This window comes from Pteropus vampyrus, unplaced genomic scaffold, assembly GCF_000151845.1.
Source record: "Pteropus vampyrus isolate Shadow unplaced genomic scaffold, Pvam_2.0 Scaffold4, whole genome shotgun sequence".
NCBI lineage: Eukaryota > Metazoa > Chordata > Mammalia > Chiroptera > Pteropodidae > Pteropus > Pteropus vampyrus.
Window position 1 is genome coordinate 4,361,361 of NW_011888785.1, and position 22,243 is coordinate 4,383,603.

Sequence of the window (22,243 nt, forward strand, 5' to 3'; positions counted from 1 at the left end):
TTTAAAGTCACTAGTTGCCACTACTCTAAATAGAAAAGAACAGAAGCCTTGGGGAAAAGATTTTCTCTTAAGCAAGTCAAGTAGAAGTTGCTCACATCATTTTTGTGTACACTGCATTAGCAACGAGGGATTAATCACATGGCTATACATGTAGCAAAGGGAGCTAGGAAATGCAATCCCCAGCCAGCAGCCATCTCTCGGCCACTCTTTACCATTGTACAGGAGTAAGGAGAAGGTCTTTAGGAGACAGCTAACAATATCTGACACAGATACAATTGATTTCCCTATGCTACAAAAAAACAAAACAAAACAAAAAACAAACAAAAAAAAACACTTGAAGTATTTCTTCTCTTTCTCAGAAACTTCCTATGACTTGCTTTGAAGTCCTTGTTATTAAAAGAATTAAAGAGTATCCTCAGGGCATTAGATTTGGAAAAAAAACCACTCGTATGCTTTTTCTGTTAACTTGATGTATTGTATTAAGCAAAATACATCACTTCTTTGGAGCTTTATTTTATTATTTGTAAAGTGTGAGTGTTGGATTGGATCAGAGTTTCTTAAATTGGGTTTGTTGGCTTCATTTCAGGTGATCCCTAAAATTATAAGGAAAGCTCCCTAAAATTATAAAGAAAATTCAATGTCTGTTGATGCAAGTACTTTTCTACAAGATCCACAGCTTTCATCAGATTAATAGGGTTTTGGGACCCCAAAAAAGTTAAAAGAAAAACAATACAATACTGTTCTGATCATTTGACAAGAAGCCTGGATTTCATGCCATAAAGTTTCTATCTTTTCATGGCAGTGAAAATACTCCACATAATATAGTATAGAATTTTCTTAGATTAGGCCTATCATTTTATAATTCACTCTTAAGTCATACTGTGTCTTTTAATACCTCTCTTAGCTTCTAAGATTTCCATCAATAAAATCCCAGCGCATGGTTTCTGAGGGAGAAGATGGAGTGAGGAAAATCAAGTGAATTTGCAGAGGTCACCAGAGGGAACATTCTATGTGTGTTCAAAACTTCTACCCGCTGGCTCTTCAGACTAGGAGCATATTTAGATTTCCTTCTCTTCATTCATGCAGGCCACACAAAAGAATGTTAAACCCTTGGCACAGCCCTTTGAGAAAGCTGCCAGTGTCTGTCCCCAACACAGAAATTGGCTGCTAAGTACAAGTAAGGGCAAAACTGGCCAAAAGCTTGTCTAACTCAGACAGAGAAGTGACAGTTACTGAGATAAAGCAAGTGAAATAAAATGAGAATGAATGTTGACCCTAGAGCTATTTTTAAATCTGAACCTTGGCCAGTGCTTTAATAAACTAACCCAAACAAACTTTTTAAATTCCAGATAGCAAAATTATATAGCGATTACTTTTTGCTTCTCCATAACTCAGTAAGAATATACAGAGTTTAGCTTCATTTGTGTTTGCTTAGTTAATTTATAAACAATGGTTTAGTCTTTAAGAAATTTATACAGTATCTATACTGACCTAATCATACTTATTTATGGTGCTTCCTTGCCTTGACTTCCCTTATATCCATGAGAGCACAGTTCTCAAACTGAGATTAAAGATCCCATTTTTATTTGTTTTATTAAATTGTAATTTCCTTCACGCTATAATTGTGTTTCTCTTGTACATGCCTAGTATGCTGCTTGTCATGTGTCACACACCATTAAATTCAACAATATCTAAAGTGGTCTATAGCCTGTTCAATGAGATGAGTCCACTGATAACTTGCCTGGATATTGCAGGAATATGATTTGCAGGAATTTTTGCACCATTAAAATGAGAGGACTATTGATGCATTTAGAATATGTATGATAGTGATAGCTGGCTCATGGTTTGGTAAAAATTAATTAAAAAATGCACAAAAAGCAGCAACACATTAGAATTAAAGAGCAATAACATTATTTTTCAAATTTGAAAAATAAGAATCACTAGTAAAATAATATGCAAAATTCTTAATCAAAGAGAACCATTTAAAAAAAGACTTTCGTGATTTGTTACAAAGTCTTAAAAATAAGAAAATCTCCAATGTGTTCTCTAGTTTAAATCTGAGTAATAAGTCTAAGAAAAAATTAATTTATCAGTGATTTATATATTTAATACTCAGGCACACATTTTTATTCTTACACTTGTATGACAGAAGTTCGATCTTGTTACTACAAGTATTCATACATGATAAACTCTTTATAAGCATTCTTTCACGTTCAACATATAATTCATGTGGGGAATCAAGCCCATATAACTTAACCAGGGCTCAATAAATGTATTTATATTAAATTCCTGGAAACAGAAACCTTGAATTCTGTTTTTGTTTCGTTTTGGCTCACCCAGTTACAAGTACTGAGAGGCAGGCCATTACCCACTATGAACTTACTTACCACCACTTATTGTTGGGTTACTCGAGCATATTTAATCACCTGAGAGCCATATACCATTATATTTCAAACAATTTACCCAACGAAAAGCTATATGCCAGTATATAATTAATATTTTGAGTTGAGTAGTTAAATATCTAAGTTCTGCTACATAAAACAAATCAAATTGGCATTATTTTAATAAAAGTTAAAATACAATACTGGACAAAATTGTTTATGCTTGATATTTAATTCCAGCAGTTGATAACTCATCTCTGCCTGGTGAGTATAGCATGTTAACCTAAAAAAAAAAGTCAAAGTGAAAGGCAACAGGCATTTATGTGCGATCAAGAATAGCTATTCAAGCAGCACTGATTCAGGCAAAAATTTAAAGAGTATTTCAATTATGGGTGAAAGTAAGAGGTTTTTATGAGAAAGGGAAGGAGAATAATTATATGAATAGAAAAAAGGAATTTCTATTTGTGTTAATAAGGAAAGAATCTCTATTGGTGCTAATAAGCTGAGTTATTCTTTAGCTATACATGGTGGTACTAATTTTAAACAATGTCTAATTTTCAGTCTTTGTAGTCAGAATGTCTGCTTGCCTGTTAGCTTTACAAAAGTTATATGTAAGACAATGTTGATTCGGCCCAATCTAAAGGTTATTTGCCCGTTTCAAACATTCCAAAGGTTCAAGGAGTAAGACGTGCAAGGCCTTTCCTCTGGGATGGTGGTTCTGACACCATTTGGAAATGGCTCTGTTTATATTATTTTTCTCAATCACAACGGGGGAAGTTGGAAAGTTCAAAATTAGATTATAATAAATATAATGCTACTTAAAAATATTAGTACATAGTGAACACATTTTTCTAAAGAAAAATTAGTCTTTCAGAGGTTCAGGTTCCTCTGCTATAAAATGGCCATCATTATTGTAATGACATGAGACTATTTTAGTGTGAAGTATCTTATATAATACCCGCCTGCTACCTATGATGTAATGAACAAATTAGGTTCCTTTGTGTGAGAAAATTTTAAGAAATAGAACTTGGTATTATTTTTATCTATCCCTTCTGTTTATATGCAGTTTGCTTTGCTTCATACAATAAATCTAAAAGTTGGCTAAATCAAGTTTTTTTTCTTTTTTCAAACCCAAGTTTTTGAATTAAAAAAACAATGCTAGTAGATTACTTATACCAGGAGTCAGCAAACTTTTTCTGTAAAGAGTCAGATGGTAAATAATTTAGATTTCACAGGCCACATAATAGTCTCTATCTGAGGTTTTGTTTTTCATTATTTACAAACCTTTAAAATTAAAAATATAGGTTATGGATCGAATAAAAATAGGCCACAGATCAAGATTTGACTTACTGTAATTTGCTGATCCTTTATATTAATAGTATAAATTTAAATACCTCACTGGTAATTTATGTATTAAGAAATTATAAGAAATTGACAATGAATCGTTCTGATAGGCTAATAAATCTTTAATTTTTATTCTCTTGGATAAATATATATTTGCACTGTCAGTTTTACTTAAAGCTAAGCATATGTAAAAGTCAGGCAAGCAACCAGTAAAGTGCTCTTTTACCCTAAAAGCTGGAATTCTAAATATATAAAATAAAAAATGTCAATAATTTTGTTAATTAAGGCAATTACAATTAAACACTATAATATATACAAAGTAGAGCTTGCACTGAATTAACATACAGCATTGTTTTTGTTTCTTTCTGAAAAATACATTGAACTTCCTAGGAAACATATATTAGTTAGAAACTAAAAACTCCTGTAAGATAGAAAATAAACCCAATCCATATTTCTGCATATATTTTAAAGAAAACTGCATATATATATACATATATACATACACACACACACATATATATACAGACATATGTATATATGTATGTGTGTATATATGTGTGTGTGTGTGTGTGTGTGTGTATATATATATATATATATATATATATATATATATAACAAGGTTTGTATTGATTTGGTAGTATCGATGTACAAATAAAAAAATCAAACTCTTGGAGGTGAAGATAGTGGTTATTTTTTCATGCACTCACTACAGAATATGAGTTTAAGTACATATAATTTGAAATATGAATTTTTACATTTTTTTCAAAATCGACATGAAATTTGTGGGCAGTTAAGCAAAGGAACAGGAAACTGCATATTCCCAAGTTAGGTTTTAGAAAGTTGATGGTTTCAGGCATTGGTTTCTGGTTTTCTGAAGTTCTCTTGTCATATTCATTATGAACCAAAATATCCCCTGCCTTGGAAAAGGCAACAAAGTAACAAATAGTATGATTTGCTATCTTTGGCTCATTCAGGCATTTAGAGACACAATACCCACCTCACTTACACTGTCTCAGGTGGCATTGTCACTTACTGTTGTACCATTTCGTGAATCCTGCTGGGCATCTTTAACAGAATTCTAAGAAAGCAGCTATCTGCTTTTTTATTAGTGATGAGAAAATAGCACCTTTGGTATTTCCTTACAGCATATGGTGCTTGCTGAGGAAACACTGCTGACTGACAGCCTGAACTTTCAACTCATGGTTTTTTTCCCTTTGGGTGGTGTTGTTCCTTTAATTATTAATTTTAATTCTAAAAATAACAAAATAGAATGTACTTCTTTTTCTATACCAAAATTTAAATGGGAGATTAAAACTTATTTAGAAAGCTTTGGTTCATACTTTCAAAGTGTGTCAAGGGATTCATTCAGGTTCAATCCTAACATTTAGCATCTTTAACGATGATTTCTCTCAGGAATCACTTCAACATCCTCCACTGAACAGTCATCTATTCATCTTAACAATAGTCAGCTTAATAAGACAGGGAGGTTTTTGTTTTAACAATTAAAATAAATTTTTTAAATTCTGAAGTAACAAAGGAAGATGCTGGTTATCCTTAAGTTGAGGGGAAATAAAACTGTTAGATAAATCCTAGTTCCCTAAATATGCCACTGAAATTGTATAACAGGATTTTTGTTAAATCTACTGTCATAAAAAGTCAGTTTTCTCATTTAGTTGAAATCTTTATTCAAATGTAATCGTAAAAGTTTTTAAGTAATTATGGCCCCAAAACACTCTGACTATTATCAGATTGAGAACACCAGTTGTATGTTATACCAATGAGTAAAGTGAGCTTCTATTAATACTTGACATTTCCATTTAGGAGGCTAAATGATTATATAGATGTAGTTAGAACTCAACTGCAATTTTTATGGATCAATTTTCTGGTAACCTAAGGAACTATTTCAGTTATAGGGATGCTACAGATTACGTTTTTAAAATAAAAATATTATTATGCTTGACTGCTACATTTTGAAGAAATGTAAAATACTAGATAAGAGCCTTGATTTCCTCAATAGTCAACATGCTACCTGTACATATAGTATGTGATGTTTATTATCACAGTTTCCAAGACTCAATCAGAAATCACTGGCTGCGGCATGAGGCGGACGTATGCATGTTTCCCGTGCATTCCCTGTTGAGTGCTATTCTAGATATTGCATTCAGTAATACTGTCATAGGCTGGGGGTCTCTTTCCAGGCTGTGGCAGAATAGAATGCAAATGTTTCAGCTTCTCCACTATTTAAATCCTTTACATTACCTGAGACCTCGACAGGGATGAGCCAAACCAGGCTGCTCATAGCTTCCCCGAAAAAAAACATTTAAAAACAGAAGTTACTGGGATTCATACCCCATGAATCCAAATCAACTCCATTCCTTCCAAATCACCAATGACCTGATTTTTGGTGACAGTGAAACAAACCATGTGTAGACCTAATTATTTTTAATTCTATATTTGTTCTTCTCAAATATGGTTTCATTGCAAATATATGAAATTATGATTTGAGTCTGCCATTGATTTTCCTTTGCCTACAATAATGGTATTACAACTTCAGTGACTTATAAAATGCTGCTTATAGTAATAGAGAGGCTGCTTAGAGGTTAAAGAGTTTTTTTCCTTTCTGACGATTAACTCTAAAAGAAATAAAATGGAAGAGATTTTCAATCTTGGAAATAGTTAACTTTAAAATTAAATTTGAGGCTTTGTTGATCCTTACAATAAATGGATATACAATATTCATTTTTCTAGATTCAAATTGTTTCAAGCCTAAAGGGTACATTAAGATGTTTTAAAAACTTAGCATTTTATTTTTGTTTACCTTTTGAAATTGTTTTTCCTCTGTACATGAAGCGAAACATTTTGCATGTAGTTTATTGCTTATTCATTTGTTTCTCTGTAGCCTATCACCTACTTTTTATCGTATTTGGTAGGCTTGTTTATTTAAGAAGACCTTGAAGAGCACTCTGAAATATTAAATGGCCCAAATCTCCAAAACACAAAGAACTTGTTCCTGCTCTTCAGGTCTGCATCAGTACCTCTCCTGAGATGACAGTGTTACACTTAGAAAGGTTTAGAATAAGAGCTGACAGTTATTTCCAGATCAAGTTCTTGTTCACTTGCCAACTAGCTACATTCTCTTGGGCACAATCTACTTTATCTGGTTCACATATCTATTGTTATCTAATTTAATTTTTTAGATTCAAACATACTCTAAGAAGGGCCACTCCTGTCATGCTCATGCAAAATTTTTGTGCAGTTTTTGTATTAACACCATAAAATATTATACAAAACAGTTCTATATGCTTTGCATAAAAACATAGACTTATGTGTTATATATATCTTGCAGTTTTTCTGAATAATATTTATAACTCTGTAACTTTCACTGCCTTTGCTTCACTTTCCTTGATGGAAAGTGTGATCAAATTAATCTGTTGGCAGTCTAATGATTGCTCTAAATGTCAGTCATTGCTAATAAGTCATTAGGAAGGACAGATTTTGATGTTCACACCTAATTTCTTTAGGGTACAGGGATGATTGAAATGAATATTATCTATCTGTAGAATAATAATTAATGTATATTTACCCATAGTACCTTAGTTTATAATCACACTCTAAATATTTTTATATTTATGTTTAATACATTTATATTAAATATTTCACTGTTGATAAAGAGAAAAGAATTACATTCAATGAAAGTGGGAATTGCTATTTCAGAACAGATAACATATCCTTCCTATGATTTTGTGGAGGTCATATTTTTAAGAGAAAAAACATGTCTAGCAATGCTGGAAATATCGTGTGTGTATGTGAGTAAAATAAATTGTAAGGGGCTATATAAGGAATACATTGGGGGAGATGAGATGTGTATATAAATAATTGCTGTGTGAGGCAGTGTAAATGGTATGTAGAATAGATAATATTAAGGACTAGAAGAGAAACATTATTTTTGCTTGAAGTGTTGAGAAATGCTTCATGGAATAGATATCAACATCTTAAATTTACTAAGATTAAAAAATCTGAAAGACCACAAGTTATATAAATGAAGGCAGGAACTAAATTGCCACTGTATTAATAAACGGTATTACAAGCCAGGCACATAGTTGGCATTTAGTAAATAAAATATGACTGAATGTTGGAATTTAAATAGGGCAAAATTTATATAACGAGAGAACTAGACTTCATTCAACAAGTAAGGACAAAAATGGTAGAAGATTTGAGATACTTGTTAATATGCCTTTGTTTATTCCTTGAACTATTATTTTTTGTATCTGCACTATGTTCTGGGACCTGTGAAAAGCTGAAATAAGGCAGATATAGGCCAACCATTAAAGAGCTTAAAGTATAACTTCCTTTAGTTAGGACAGATTCATATTTTCCTGAAAAGGAAAATTTTGTTCCTTGATTAAGTCTTGAGCACAGATAAGTAAGCGGCTACTGCTTAAATGGCATCAGCCACATGAAGACCATGATTGGCAGAGACAAGCACAAAAGCATGTGGGCATGTGTGTTTAGGAAGTACAAGTGGGCGGTGGTGTAGCCACACATTTATATCAGGCTACTGACAGAAGGTTTCATTTAAAAGGCGAATCCTTGGGAGTTTATGAAGGAAATAAATGAGAGGCATGAGGTGTATATCAGGCAAATGCTTTTTCAGAAGCCAGGGAGTTGCCTCTTCATGAGAGAGGGTAGGAATGTTGCTTGTGAGATCATCCTAGTTTTATGATTTCAGACTTGACAATTGCAAAGTTCATTGTGTATATTGGAATTTCTGAAATCTCAAGTTATGCTGAAGATCTTAAATTGTTTAAGGCTTCGTCCTCAGTTTTTTATAAACAAACAGTTTATAGTTTTACTCGTTATTTGAAGCTCCCCTAAGAAGTGAATACTACAAGGTCAAATTCATTTGAAAAATGATATGACTGTATTCTACTCATAGAGACTCATGAGTTATATGAATAAAGTAAACATTCTTTAAATAAAAATGCCTTTGCTGATAAACACAGATACTGACCAACAGCATATTAAGTGTAAGCTTGTGGCCAACTCTAGTAAGCAGAGTACCTGTTCTCCAAGAATGTCCAGGTCCTAACTCCTAGAACTAGTGAACATGTTACTTCATATAGCAAAGGAGAATTACATTTGCAGATACTGATAAGGTTGTCAGTCAGCTGACCTTAAAATAGGGAGATTATCTTGAATAATTTGGGTGAATAACAATCTCCCAATGGAATCGTAAGTGTCCTTAAAGTGGAAGAGTGGGAGCAGGAGAGGCAGAGTGATACGAAGTGAGAACGACTTGCCCAGCTATTGATGGCTGTGAGGATAGTAGTGGGCCATGAGCCAACGACTGTGGGTAAGGAGCTATGAAAGGTAAGGAAGTGAATTCTCCCCCAGAGCCTTTACTCTGCTGAGACCTGTGTCATTCTTCTCACCTACAGAACTCTAAGATGACACATTTATATTGTTTTAAGCCACTAAATTTGTAGTAATCAATTATGGCAGTAAACAGAAAACTAGTCCACCAATATTCAGTAGTGGTGAGGATCATTTGTAGGTTATTGTCAGAAGAGGTTTGAAACAAAGTACTGTATATTAATGACACAAGGAGTTATATACTGGAATGTTAAAATTTCTAGAATTTAATCTAATAATTTTATTATGTATTTACTTATTTTTATTTATTAGGGTAACATTGATTAATAAAATTATATAGGTTTCAAGGATACAATTCAATAATATATATTTTGCATTGTGTGTTCATCATCTAAAATTAAATTTCCTTTTGTCACCATATATTTGACCCCTTTTCCCCTCACCTACCTCCCCCCACCCCCGTTCCCTCTGGTAACCACTAAACTGTTGTCTGTGTCCATGAATCTCTGTTTGTTTGTCTTGTTCGTTTGTTGCTTTCAGTTTCATATCCCACATCACTTCTCGGCCTTTTGGCTAAGATCAAGTGTAGTAAGTTTATAATTTTAAATCACAGTTTTGTTGTTTAGAGTAGTTGTGAATATAACTAAATGAAAGCCTTGGGGTATTATCAGTTTTTAAAAAGATCCTTGTAGATTAAGCAACAACAATTTTAACCAAACAAACCAAAATGAGGTAAGTTTGGCAATGTAATTTAGGGATTCCAAAAATGGGATATACTTATTTTTAAATATAATAATAGGATTATGAATATATTGGCACACGAATTATTTGAATATCAACAGTATACTAAAGTACTTCAAATCTGGGGAATCATGTTCTATATATCATGATCTTGGTGAAGAGATTTCCCTAATCTTTGTATATCTTGAAGTTCCTAAAATTCATAATGAAATGTGTGTATCTGTGTGTGCATGTCTGCTTGTGTGGGTTTGTGTTTTAACAAAATACAAATAATTTTCTGTGTGTTGTAAATAACATCACAATGAGGTTTTGTTACTGAATTAAAGGAGTTCCTTTGCCTGCATGCAAGACAGCCAAATGAGACGGAATAGGAGTTTGTGGCAAAGAAAGTAAGTAGAGGTTTATTTAGGGAATTGGTGCCAAGTCCGGAGACACAGGTGAGCTAGCACTAAAGACCTGGTCCCCTGATGCCTCTAGGGAATAGATTATATAGGGCAAAATCAAAAGACACCTGGGTTAGGGGTTGGGGGTTGTGCTGGGATTGGAGATGATTGGTTGGAGGTGAGGTAAGAGTAATGCATCATTTCTTCAGGTCTTGAGGACAGTTCAGTTTCACGGGAAAGTAGCCAGGGAGTCATTCCACCTTAGGGCTCAGGAAGTGAAACAACTTAGGTCAAGGTGTTATCTTTAGCCTGTCAGAGATCCAGACCTTGTGACCATTAGTCAGGTCTAGGCTACTGTCTTCTGCTGCCTTAGGGATTGCCGATTATCCAGGATAAAGGCCTAGTCTCTGAGGGGTGGTGGGGAAGGAGAAAGCGGGGGAGGGAGGAAGGGGGAAAGAGAGAGAGAGAGAGAGAGGGAGAGAGAGAGATGGAGATGATTTTTAGAGTTAGGATTTAAGACTGAATTTATTCAGAGTCATAAGAACCTTGATTTCAGGTTTTGGGGGAATTTTTGGTATTGAGGCCAGGTCTCTCACATAAGATATTGAATAAATTACTGCATATTTTTACAGTTTAAAATGAAATATGTGCAAAATACATTTTGTCTCTTAAATATATGCAGTTAATAATTTCCCAAGAATTTTAAGAGCCTCTCGTGTAGGTTGTCATTGAAGAGCTGGCTAGCAGCTGATTGTCCTTTCAGGAATGATATTTTATCTTTGAAAGTATTTTGCCTTCCTTGGTCTTCCAGACACCACTCAATCTCTTCCAAGAGAACTTTGAATCTAGATAATCACAGAAAGTTACCGGGATATCAAAAACTTTACTTGGCACAAGCTTTAATAACATTGAGTGACCTCCACATTTAGGCTTAATTTATGAAACCTGTTTCAAATTGCCTAAGTTTTTCAAAGTTAGAGTCAGTAAACTATACCATGGCTGTTTTACAGAGTAGAATAGAATGTCATATTTGGAAGAGACATGAGTCTCTCCCACTTGTAGGTGGTATTCTTGAGATCAGAAATTTTGTCTCAGTTAATAAAGCTATAGTGCTTGATTGAGATTCAGAACATTTAAAGGTCAGTCTTACCATTTGCAGCTTGCATTACGTCTTTGAATTTAAATTTCCTCATCACTAGTCATTGGATCCTCATCTGCCCTGCCTTCTTCCCTGGTTGTTATGAGGCTCCAATGACAGAAATATTGGAAACTTAGGTGAAATCACCTAAAGCATAGATTCTCCATGTGTTGTGTTCTTTCTCCCCCAAGAAGTGAATAACTGCATGGTGAAATTTCCTTGCAAAATGATGCTACTGTATTCACATATAAAAGACTTTGGGTAGTCAGGTAGTGAAGAAACCAGTTTAACCCAGAATTTAGCACACTTCATTGACCATGACTTTTTGTTTGTTTGTTTTATCACAAAACATATAATACATGCAATGTAACATTACTTGGAAATTTACACATGAGGAAACAAGGTCTAGGAGCTTATGGCTTGGAGATTGGGAAGGAAGTCCTGCACCTTTACAAATTCAATGAAATTTTCAGTTAGTTCCTTTATTTCCTTCTTTACATTTTGCAGGTGCAGAACCACAGAGGTTTAGAAAGGTATTTATGGTATTTCTGAGAGACTTTAGAGCTCATCATATCTTTAATTGCATGAGTTTTTTTTTACATTTACTTATTATTATTATTATATATCATTTTATTCCAACTTGCCTGTTTTCAGTGTTTGTGATAACTCTACTAAAATTTGTGTATGGCATCTTTAATTTTATGGATACTCATAATTTTATAGAACTATATTTGAATCCAAAATTATAATTTATGTAAAACTTAGATGAAGTTCCAAAGCTCTACCCATTTCACATAATTACATATATTACCTGTTAATTTAATTCTGTAACATTAATCTATTGAATAAATCAGATGTAAAGTTTACTCTACGAGACTATAAATTAGCTATGTGAATCAGTTTCCCCTTGATCACAAATATTATCATAATATATTTCCCAAGGATCATCAACTCCATTTAGACAATCGAAGCCAGAATATGTAAGGACTGATTTTGTATGCTACAGTGCTCAGTCTTCATGCTTTCTCTCTTTCTATATCCATGAGGTAGTATTCATTCCAATTTTATAGATAAGGAGTCTCAACCATTGTATTCTCCTGACTCCCCTGTTTGTTAGGGGAGCTACTTTTCTTTCAGTTACCTGAATACCTCTAAGAATCACCCCTGATTATTCCTTAGTACCCTAGAGCTAATAAGTCAATGCTCTGAAGTCTAATTCTATATTTCTGGCATTTTCTTTCTTTTTTTTTTTTTTCATTCCTGCGGTCACCACTGTAGTTCAGGTGCTGCTGGCTTCTTACCAGGAGCTGGAGTAGTTTCCTTGGTGTTCCCCTCATAATGTCTTTTCGGAAAGCTGTCCTACATCCCCCAGCTAAAATATCTGACCACATCTCCTAATCCCATTGTCCATACCACTGTTACTGTATTGTGCTACTATGAAGAGACAATGATGATAGGGACATTCGCACTTTGCACTTGTCTACAGAAACCAGAGCTAGTCATTCCCTGTGAGAGAGAAATAAACCTTGTTAGCATTACTTCAATCAGAATGAAATGTTCAGAGTTCAAGGATTCCTTTGGTGGCAGTTGAACATCCAGTGACTTTATTTGTATTTCTCTTCAGGTAGTCATGAATTTGTTTCCATGGATAAACTTATTATGTTAATTACCCCTGACTTAAAAAGATTTTATACATGTCTGTAGGATTCACTTTTCTGGCCTTCTGTTTCCAGTAACTTTAGTCTCAAAATTGTTCCATAAGTTTTTAATTCCTTGGATGTCTTATAAAATCTTTCCTGAGTAGTGGAAATTTTCACCTCTAAATACACAGAAGCATACATTTCAAGACTTTTAAGTGTTGCACTCCTAGAGAGGAATTATTTTGTTGTTTGTTTGTTTGTGTTGTTTTATGTCTAAGACGGGATGATAGCGATGGTTGTAATGGTAATGTATGTGATAGAAGCTTTGTATACTGCTTACCACATGCCATGCACCATTCTCAGTACTCTGTACTCATCAACTGAGCCAATTACAAAATAAGGAATATCTTTTATTTTTTCTCACATTATTTTGCAACCATGAACTTCACATAGAGTATAATACTACCAAGTCTACCCAGTTACAAATGTTTACTATAATTTTTTTCTTGATCTATTTCAGGCATTTATTAGTCATCATTAAATCATCTCTGTGCTTCTTATTACAGTCCCATCTGAGCATGAAGAAAATAAGTTATAAGTGAACTAAGGTCAAGATTCATTACTCTTTGCTCTGGTGATTTTATAATAGATTGATGCGCTAAAATCTAAACGTGCTTAAAACCTAATTAGAACTTAACATAGGATAGACTTTTGAATTATACATTATTCTGAAGAGCAGATTTATTACAGATCTACACTATTAATGTAGATGTTGCATTTTGAGTAGGCTGGGAAGGTAGCCAAAGAAATTTAAAATATTAGTATGTGAATGCAAACCTAGGAAAATCTTATCATACATTTTACTTTTCTTTAAGAAATGGGGCCTATTTTGGAACAATTGTGTGCCCACAACTTGCTTAAAATTCAACAGTTTTATCAGCATTTATATTTAAATTACCAAGCATCTCAATGTATAAAGACTTTCTCTTCCTATACAGTCTCTTTAATATAATATAGAACTTTATTCTTAAAATTAGAAACTTTTTCACATAAAGTGTGGTCCTGTATTTAAATTAATATTGAATATTAATTGAATGTTTGAACTTGGTAGATGAGTATGTGCATATTTTGTACTCAATAAAATTTAAGCTTGCCTGACATTACTCATACAAATGCCTCACCAGGGATTTTCTTATCAAGCAATTTCAAATGCAATTAAATAAATAATCTTACTAACACTCTGATAATTACTAGCCTGGGAAGGATAAGAATTATAGTGAATGGTAGACGATATAGGATGTCTTTTTAGTATGCCTTTTAAATAAAGTGTTTTAATATTCATATTTACATAGCTCACTCAAATCTCTTGTGCTTACTGTTTTGGATTTGTTAGTCTTTGTAGAAAACTAAATCAAGAGTTCTATACAGCCATTAGCTCATTTAGAGTCTATTTTTTAAAACTCATTTCACAAATTAGAGAAGCAAAGTATAGAAACATCAGTTCTTGGTATTTTGTATAAAATTCAAATGTCAAGTGTTGATTAAATATTTAAGAAATTGTATAATTAAAACAGATTCAAAATTAGTTTTTGTAAGTTGTTATAAATTAGTTTTATTTTTCTTATAAAAGATAAAAGAAGATATAGGGGCTTTGTGGGTATTCAGTTCTCCTATTGTAGTGCAAAAGTAGCCAACTAATAGTAAATGAATAGATGACTGTGTTCCAATAGTACATTAATTGCAAAAACAGGAGATAACCTTGATTTGTTCTGAGGGCCGTAGTTTGCTGACTCATGGTGTAGGATTCCAACTGACGTAGAAGGAGAAAGATGCAGGAAACAGGACACTAAATGGGCAAGCAATTTGGGAGGATCAAATCAGGAAAGATCTTAACCTCCGGCCCATTGACCAGTTTGGGCATTAACATGCAAAATGCTGTGCAGTGGTTCCTTTTTCTCGTGAAGTGTTTCATACCTGTCTTTAGTGCCGGAGGCACACTAGATGCTCAAAAATAGTTGTTTAAAAAAATGAATGCATAGATCTCAGCAGTTCATGACCCCTAAATGTAAAATAAATAAATAAACAAACAAACAAACAAACAAATAAATAAATAAATAAATAAATAGATAAATTCTATTTGTTAAAAATGGCAGAGATTTCTAAATAGACATGTCCTGGGTTATTGAAACATATATAGGAGGTGATGATGGGAAATATTCAAAACTCATAAAAGTTTCTTTGTAAATTAGAAAAGGTGTTCTTATAAGATTGAGATAAAAAAATAATTTAAAGCTGTGGTTTTCAAACTATGCTCTACAGAAAGATTTGACAGATTCCTTACAGGGCTTCTGTGGGTGGAAAGTGGGCCAGAGAAGGAAGGTTTCACTGCTGCCCTTCTTTTCCGGTTCTTCAGCTGAGGCTCTTCAGCTTTACAGTTAATTTTTTTGTGTGTCTCTCTGCCTAGTACTCTACATGAATAAAGGAAAGGAAAGATAATACTTAAGTTGATGAATAACAAATATGGTACTTTTTTTTTCTTTAGTCTGTATGGTATTCTTTTGGGTATACTTTTCCAAGGGCAATAATTCTACTTAAATTTTTTTTTATGAATTTTAATGATGACAGAGTAATAGTAGTCTTAAATTTAATTATGTCTATGAGAAGTATACCTGGCCAGATTAAATCTGTTAATCATAGCACCTGTCTCTATTTTGTAGCAGGTTTTCTGCTCAGTTAAAAACAATTCAACTGTAGATAGTTATGGAATTCCAAAATAGAAAATTATGCCAAATCTATAAGTTGAGATTATTTAAGTTACATTAACTCTTAAGCCATATAGCAGATGTCAGTCTGGGTAACACAAAATACATTTTGCATTCTTTCCTTCCTTTATTGATCAGTTTTTAAGAGTCAGGCACCAGGGATCTGAAGGCAAGTGTAATCTAGTTCTGAAAGAAAGAAAAAAGCATCTGATTTCTGTATCATATTTCTATTTTAAATTATTTTAATATTTGAATAAATATTATAGTAAATATTAGTAAATTATAGTAAATATTTGAGTAACTTCAGGATATAAAAAATCCTCATGATATAAATTACTTTAATTTAACTTTATTTTCTCCAGTAGCATAAAGAGAATCAGTGATAAAACATATATGACAACTACATAAGATGTTATATTTCATCAAGACTTTCTCAGAGTTCACATTTAAATCTTAGAAAAGTTCTGGTGTGGGTAAGGCAGGTTCAGGGGTGGACACATCATGGTTTGTTGTGTCTGTTTTGCAGCTGAAAAAGGAAATGAGAATAGGTGAAGTTTAATGAGACACCCAAGGTCACAGTGTTCTTACCTCACGGACTTCGACTAGAGCGCCCATTTCCTCTCCTTATGGTCCTGCTCATGCTCTACGCGGCCTCTTCCCAGTGAACGGCTGTATGGCTTCCCCATATGATGTGAGCCTCCCGTAGAGTACATTGGTCCTTTAAAATATTTAGTGGATATTTTAACTAATGATTCTTATTCTCTATCATCAGTCAAAGACCAGCACAATTTTAAAGAAGAATTTGTCTTTTTTTAAAAATGATTTCATAATATGTATATGCTTTTATATAACTAGAAAAGTATTTTAGGGCCATTAAGTTACATTTTTTCCTTGTGTTTATGTTTTGGAGCTTGTATGGGGTTGCAGTTATAATAAGCTTACACACCTCATTGATGTAAAATAAAACATGAAACAGGTCAATACAGGTAAATGTAAACTTGCAGTATAATTTGAATACCCTCTGATGATTTCTTAAAGACTCAGGAATGATTCAAAAACATTCTTGGTTAATAGTTTGTGAAAGTACTTCAAATTTATTGTTTTATATTTCTCAAGTTATACTCAAGGATAGTTTTAACTTTTACCCCTTACCCCAAATTATAGAGCTTTTACTAGTTCTACCTTCCGATAGCCAGATCCTTTTCTAAGAAATTATAGATATTTAAACTGTAAATTATTTGTCCTATCTGAATTATTATTGTAGATGGTAAGTAAATGGCAGACATTCTCTAGAAATGATGATCTTGTTTTCACATAAATATCTTTAGCTAGAAAGGGTTCACTTAGAGTAATATGTCAGATATATATGAATAGCTGACATACTTTATGTTCTATTTATTTATTTCTATAACATGTTGGTTATATTGTTGTTTTAATTCTTCATTAACTTTTTTTGTCACTTCAAAAATGAATAAAGGTTATGTTTTAAAATATTTTTCCTACAGGATATTTTCCTAAAGTTTTAATAAAGCATTAGTAGTTTAATCAGTACTGCATGTTCATATTGTGTGCAAGGTCATAATTGTAAGCATACACTATACAATTCATCATGTGTTGCTTGTATACTGCATGCTATATGCTAATGAAAAGGCAAAGGTCATAGCTATCTTTCAATCTGGTTCAGAATTATTCATTAGGTTTATCCTCAAGTTATTTTTCTATATGAAATGATTATGGAAAATAAATAGAACCTCCAAAGCAGTGGATATTCTAATGAAAAACTCAAGTTTTCCCTTCAACACTATTATCAGTTTAAGTTAAAAATGAAAAATTAAACCTCTTGTTGGATTAAGATGATTGAAAATTAAATTTAACTATTATATACTATAATCATATGCCAATAAAGAGAGATTTTTATATAGCTGTCTCTAAAATTTAGCCCTCCTTTGAGTATGTAGTTTTGAATGCCATATATCTTTGGTATTGTTATCATTAAAAAAATTAATACATGAGTCAATGTTTTTAATAAAACAATTGAAAAATATAGAAGTATATCTGCTAAAGAGCAAAAGGCCCTTTTTATCCATCCATTGCACTCCTTTCCCACAGTTAATTACATCAAAAAGGTTATAGTACAGATCACTAAACTCAAACATTTCAGTTCTTTCTGAAGCAATATCTTAATCTTGTTTTCTGTAGTATAGTATTTCAAGAAATTATCTTAGTGAATTCGAATTTGCCCCAAATTATAGAGCTCAGAGCTCTCAGATATAGGGAATAATTTTAGACATCATAATCTAGACATAAATTCTAAAATAAGATACATACATACATATATTGATATATGTAATGTGTAGATAGATCACATATGACATATACATATGTGTGTGTGTGTGTGTGTGTGTGTGTGCACTTATCGAACACATGGGACATCAGTGCTTCACAGAGAAGGTTTCATGGAAGAAAGTAGTTGTCTATTGTTTATTAAGGTGAAATAAGAGGAGGGTAATGGGAAGATGTATCATATGTATATACATGTGTGTATATATGCTTTTATAATATATTTATATTATATGTCATTAAGATTTTAACTAGTATATAATAATATAAATAAATCATATAATATAATATAATTTTATTTTATATGTAATAGTAATAGTAATATAATTATAAATAAATATATGTATATGTGTATATATATATTTACACACACACACACATATATATATCTCTTCCCACTACTCTCCTCTCACTTCACCCCAATAAACCATGGATATCTACTTTCTACCCTGAAACCTTATCTCTGTAGTGTTGACATTCCATATATTTGATGCAATGGAGACAACTCTAAAAGACACCATGGAAATAAAAAGTTTTGTCTCCAACACCAAACTATGAATTCCTTAAGAATAAAGACCATGTGTTGTTTTGCAATTATTTGCATTAATTTATAACTCTGTTTTAGGTTTTACCTATTAGAAGTCAGTCTATTTGGTAATTGGGTTCTTTTTGAACTTCAAAAAGGATAGAGCACAGAATCATAGGAAAAAAGTTATTTTTGAAATTCAAATTGAACTGGATTTAATACCCAGGACCATCATTTATTTGTTCTGTAAACTAAGATGAGATACTTAATTTTTCTAAAGTTTATTTTTCTCATCTGTAAAGATAAAAGAATACTCATATCATATGGATATTAAGTATATTAAATGAGTTAATTTAAAACATTTGGTAAAACATATGTAAGAAATTTTACAATCAGATCTCTTATTTTAATATCTTGAAAGGATTCCTATGCTTCCTAATGTATATACATTTAATATATAGTAAAACATTAATACCTAATGTATATACATTTAATATATATTATTATATATTATAATATAATATATATTATATATAATAATATTAAATACCTAACATATATATATATGTGTATATATATATATATATATACATATATATATATATGTTCAAGGTGAATTGTGAATTTCATTTGCCATTTAATCAACTCTTTTATATCAATTGGCTTCAGGTATCACACAATTGCATTTTTTAATCTAAGAAGTTGAATTTGAAAAGCTATTAAGAAGTGGACCTAATAGTGTAAGAATTTGGGAGACAAAGAGGAGCCAGTTTTGAAGGAGAAGCAATGTGCTTCTCAACTTTTGTTCTTGGGAGAGAGATGTGAATACTTCCATCTGCCAAGGACATGGAAAGGAAAATGGTATAAATACATTATAAAGGACACTGTAAGAGTTTATATGCTTCAGAGATAAACAGGTAATCATTGCCATATACAAGTTAAAAATAGTATGGAAATAGTTTTTCATGGGAGATTAACAACCGAAGCCAGAAATGTTTGTGGTTGCTCATATGGAAATGGCCTTGTTAGATGAATGTACTGACTGGGCAGAAGTAGTCAGTAATTTGTGTGAGCTGTTACTTTCAAAGTTCAAAATCTTGCATTGGGCAGCTCTGATTTCAGATAAAGTTGTATATGTTGGTAGAATTATCATTTCTCTTTTGGCTTTTGAATCATTTATGAGCAGGGTTTTTTTGGGGGTTTTTTTTGTTTTTTTTTTTGTTTTTTAATGGAAAGAATAACCTTCCCTCTGGCCTCGTTATAATCGGAGTGTAGTGTTCCTGCACGCTTGCTTACGTGTTCAAAACAAGCTTGTGGATCCTGAAAGGGGCTGAAGGATTATTTCTGGTGGTCTTTGAATCTGTAATTGCTGCCAGCTGAGGAAATGAAATTCCAAATAAGTTGAAGGAACTTTCACAAATAACACTTAACATAATTACAAGGCATAAAGCTCAATATACCGTTTATATAATAAAGTCTTACCTAACCACAAAATATTGAAGAACCAGTCAAACAGAGGTCTTCACAGAGGTACAGATTAACATTTTGCTTGACACTGTACTTGTTCAGATTTATTAAAACCTTCTGGGCATACATGTGAAATTATGTCTATTTAAAATATCCCTTTACAGATTTTCTGTTTTGTTGTGAGCATTTCCAAGAGCATCTGACTATAATGATGAAAACATGATCATCAAAAGGCAGAAAATCCTCCATCTTTGCTTAAGTATATTGGACTAAAATGGTTTTGAGATATTGGCCAAAGACACTTAGTATTACTTATTTACATTTTTAATAGTGTGTTCCACTTTTAAGGAAATACAATATAAAAATCCAGACTCCAAAGCAGGCATATTAGGAAGTAATCATACTACAAAATTATTCTTTATTTTTCAGAAGTTTGATATAGTTTTTACTTACATATAGAACTTCTCAAGATACCTTTGTTCTATGATTGGATTTAATTTTGTGAAACTTTTTAGGAACATTTCTAATATTTTGACAAGTAAATTTGAATATGGCCTGGATGCAATTCAGTCATAATTTTTAAAAGCACGTTTAGAAGTATCAGGATTGCTCATAGTTCAGACCTTTTCTGTATCACTCACTTCTATTTTTATTTTTACCTATTAGAACTTCAGAAAAAAATTCTTAAAGTTATCGACTATTGTTCTTAGACTTAGATTTCATTTGAGGAAATCAGCCACTTTTTCCATGTCTCTTTGCCACACCTCTCTTCACCTCATTAAAATATGTCCCTTTTCTGAGTAGTATTTTCCCATTGCAAAGACTGGCAATTTGAATCAATAAGGGAATTCTGTATATGTGTTCTTCATTATGTATTTCGAGTCCTCATTGCTTTAGTAAAGATCTCCCTTACTTTATATCTAAAAACAATTACTTCCCTACCTCTAATCTGGTAGTTCTCAATCAGAAGGAGTTTTGCCCCCAGGGCACATTGAGATATTTTTCACAACTTTCACATGCAATGTGATGGGTGTCTGGTGAGCAGAGGCTATGGATGATGGTAAACATCATACAAAGCACAGAACAATCCCCTATAACAATTATCCAGCCCAAAGTGACAATAATGCTAAGGTTGGGAACCTCTGCTCTAGTCCCTCTTTGATCATTTCTCTTCCAGATATTACATTTAAAAATGGTACCTGTTAACACATTTCTGTGTACTTTATAGTTTCTGTATATATACACAATGGAGATTTAGTAACTGTGAATGGAGTAACATGGCCAAGTTATCGAAAACTACTGGAAACAAACTAATCAAAAGGCAGAATCTTACCTTGGGAAGATTTGTAGAGTATTAAGGGCTGAGTAGTTAAATACATATGTCTTTTCTTTGAAAATTCACTAAAATGAATTAAAAGAACCCCAAATAGGAAATATATTTCATTCTGAAAAGAGGGAATCTCCTCATCTTTAAATCCCAAACTCCTAAGAATACCTTCCAGATGCTAAGTTTGGACCTAATTTTAAAAATAGGATACAGAGATTCATCATGCATCTACCTTAAGTTACTGGACTCTTTGGCAGTATACAAAAGGGAAAAAGAAAGTTGTAGGGAGCTTCCCAATTATTGCAACCTGGCAGAGTTAGGACTGGGGTCAGTGTTAGTAAGGTGACACTTGCCCTTTGGGAATCTGTTCCTCCATTTAGGAATAAGCAGTGTGGCACAGAAGGAAGGATTTGCAGTCATAGAACTTTCTATTAACTTGTGTAATTGTGTACAGTCGTGTTTTTGTCCCGAGTTTTACATAAAGCTAGGTCATCAATCAGGAAAGAATGGACCCCGAGAATTGGGATGGTAATATACCAGCATGATTGGAACCTTAAAACAGAAACATTTTTCCTGATCACTGAAATTGGATGTCAAGGAGTAATGGGAAAAAGTTGGAGGGAGATGAAATGGAAACTTAGAATAGAAAAAGGGCAAAAGAAGCATCCTGAAAGAATTGCAGAAGTTCATCAACAACCAATGCCAGAAACCTAAATTTTATCCCTTACACATTTATTCATTCAAAATATTTAATTCCCTGTAAAAATAAGTACTGGTATCTACTCTGGCTTGGGTATCATGACAGTTACTCAGAGTACAGT

The 22,243-nt window shown here is 32.6% G+C and overlaps 1 protein-coding gene and 1 pseudogene across 1 annotated transcript in view; both read left to right on the forward strand.

The window, feature by feature from the left end:
* The window catches only part of ISPD (isoprenoid synthase domain containing), a 247,969-nt gene that overhangs the window by 205,429 nt on the left and 20,297 nt on the right, over window positions 1-22,243 (forward strand). The gene's annotated exons all lie outside the window — the stretch shown is intronic.
* Window positions 9,652-9,746, forward strand: LOC111743256 (annotated as a pseudogene).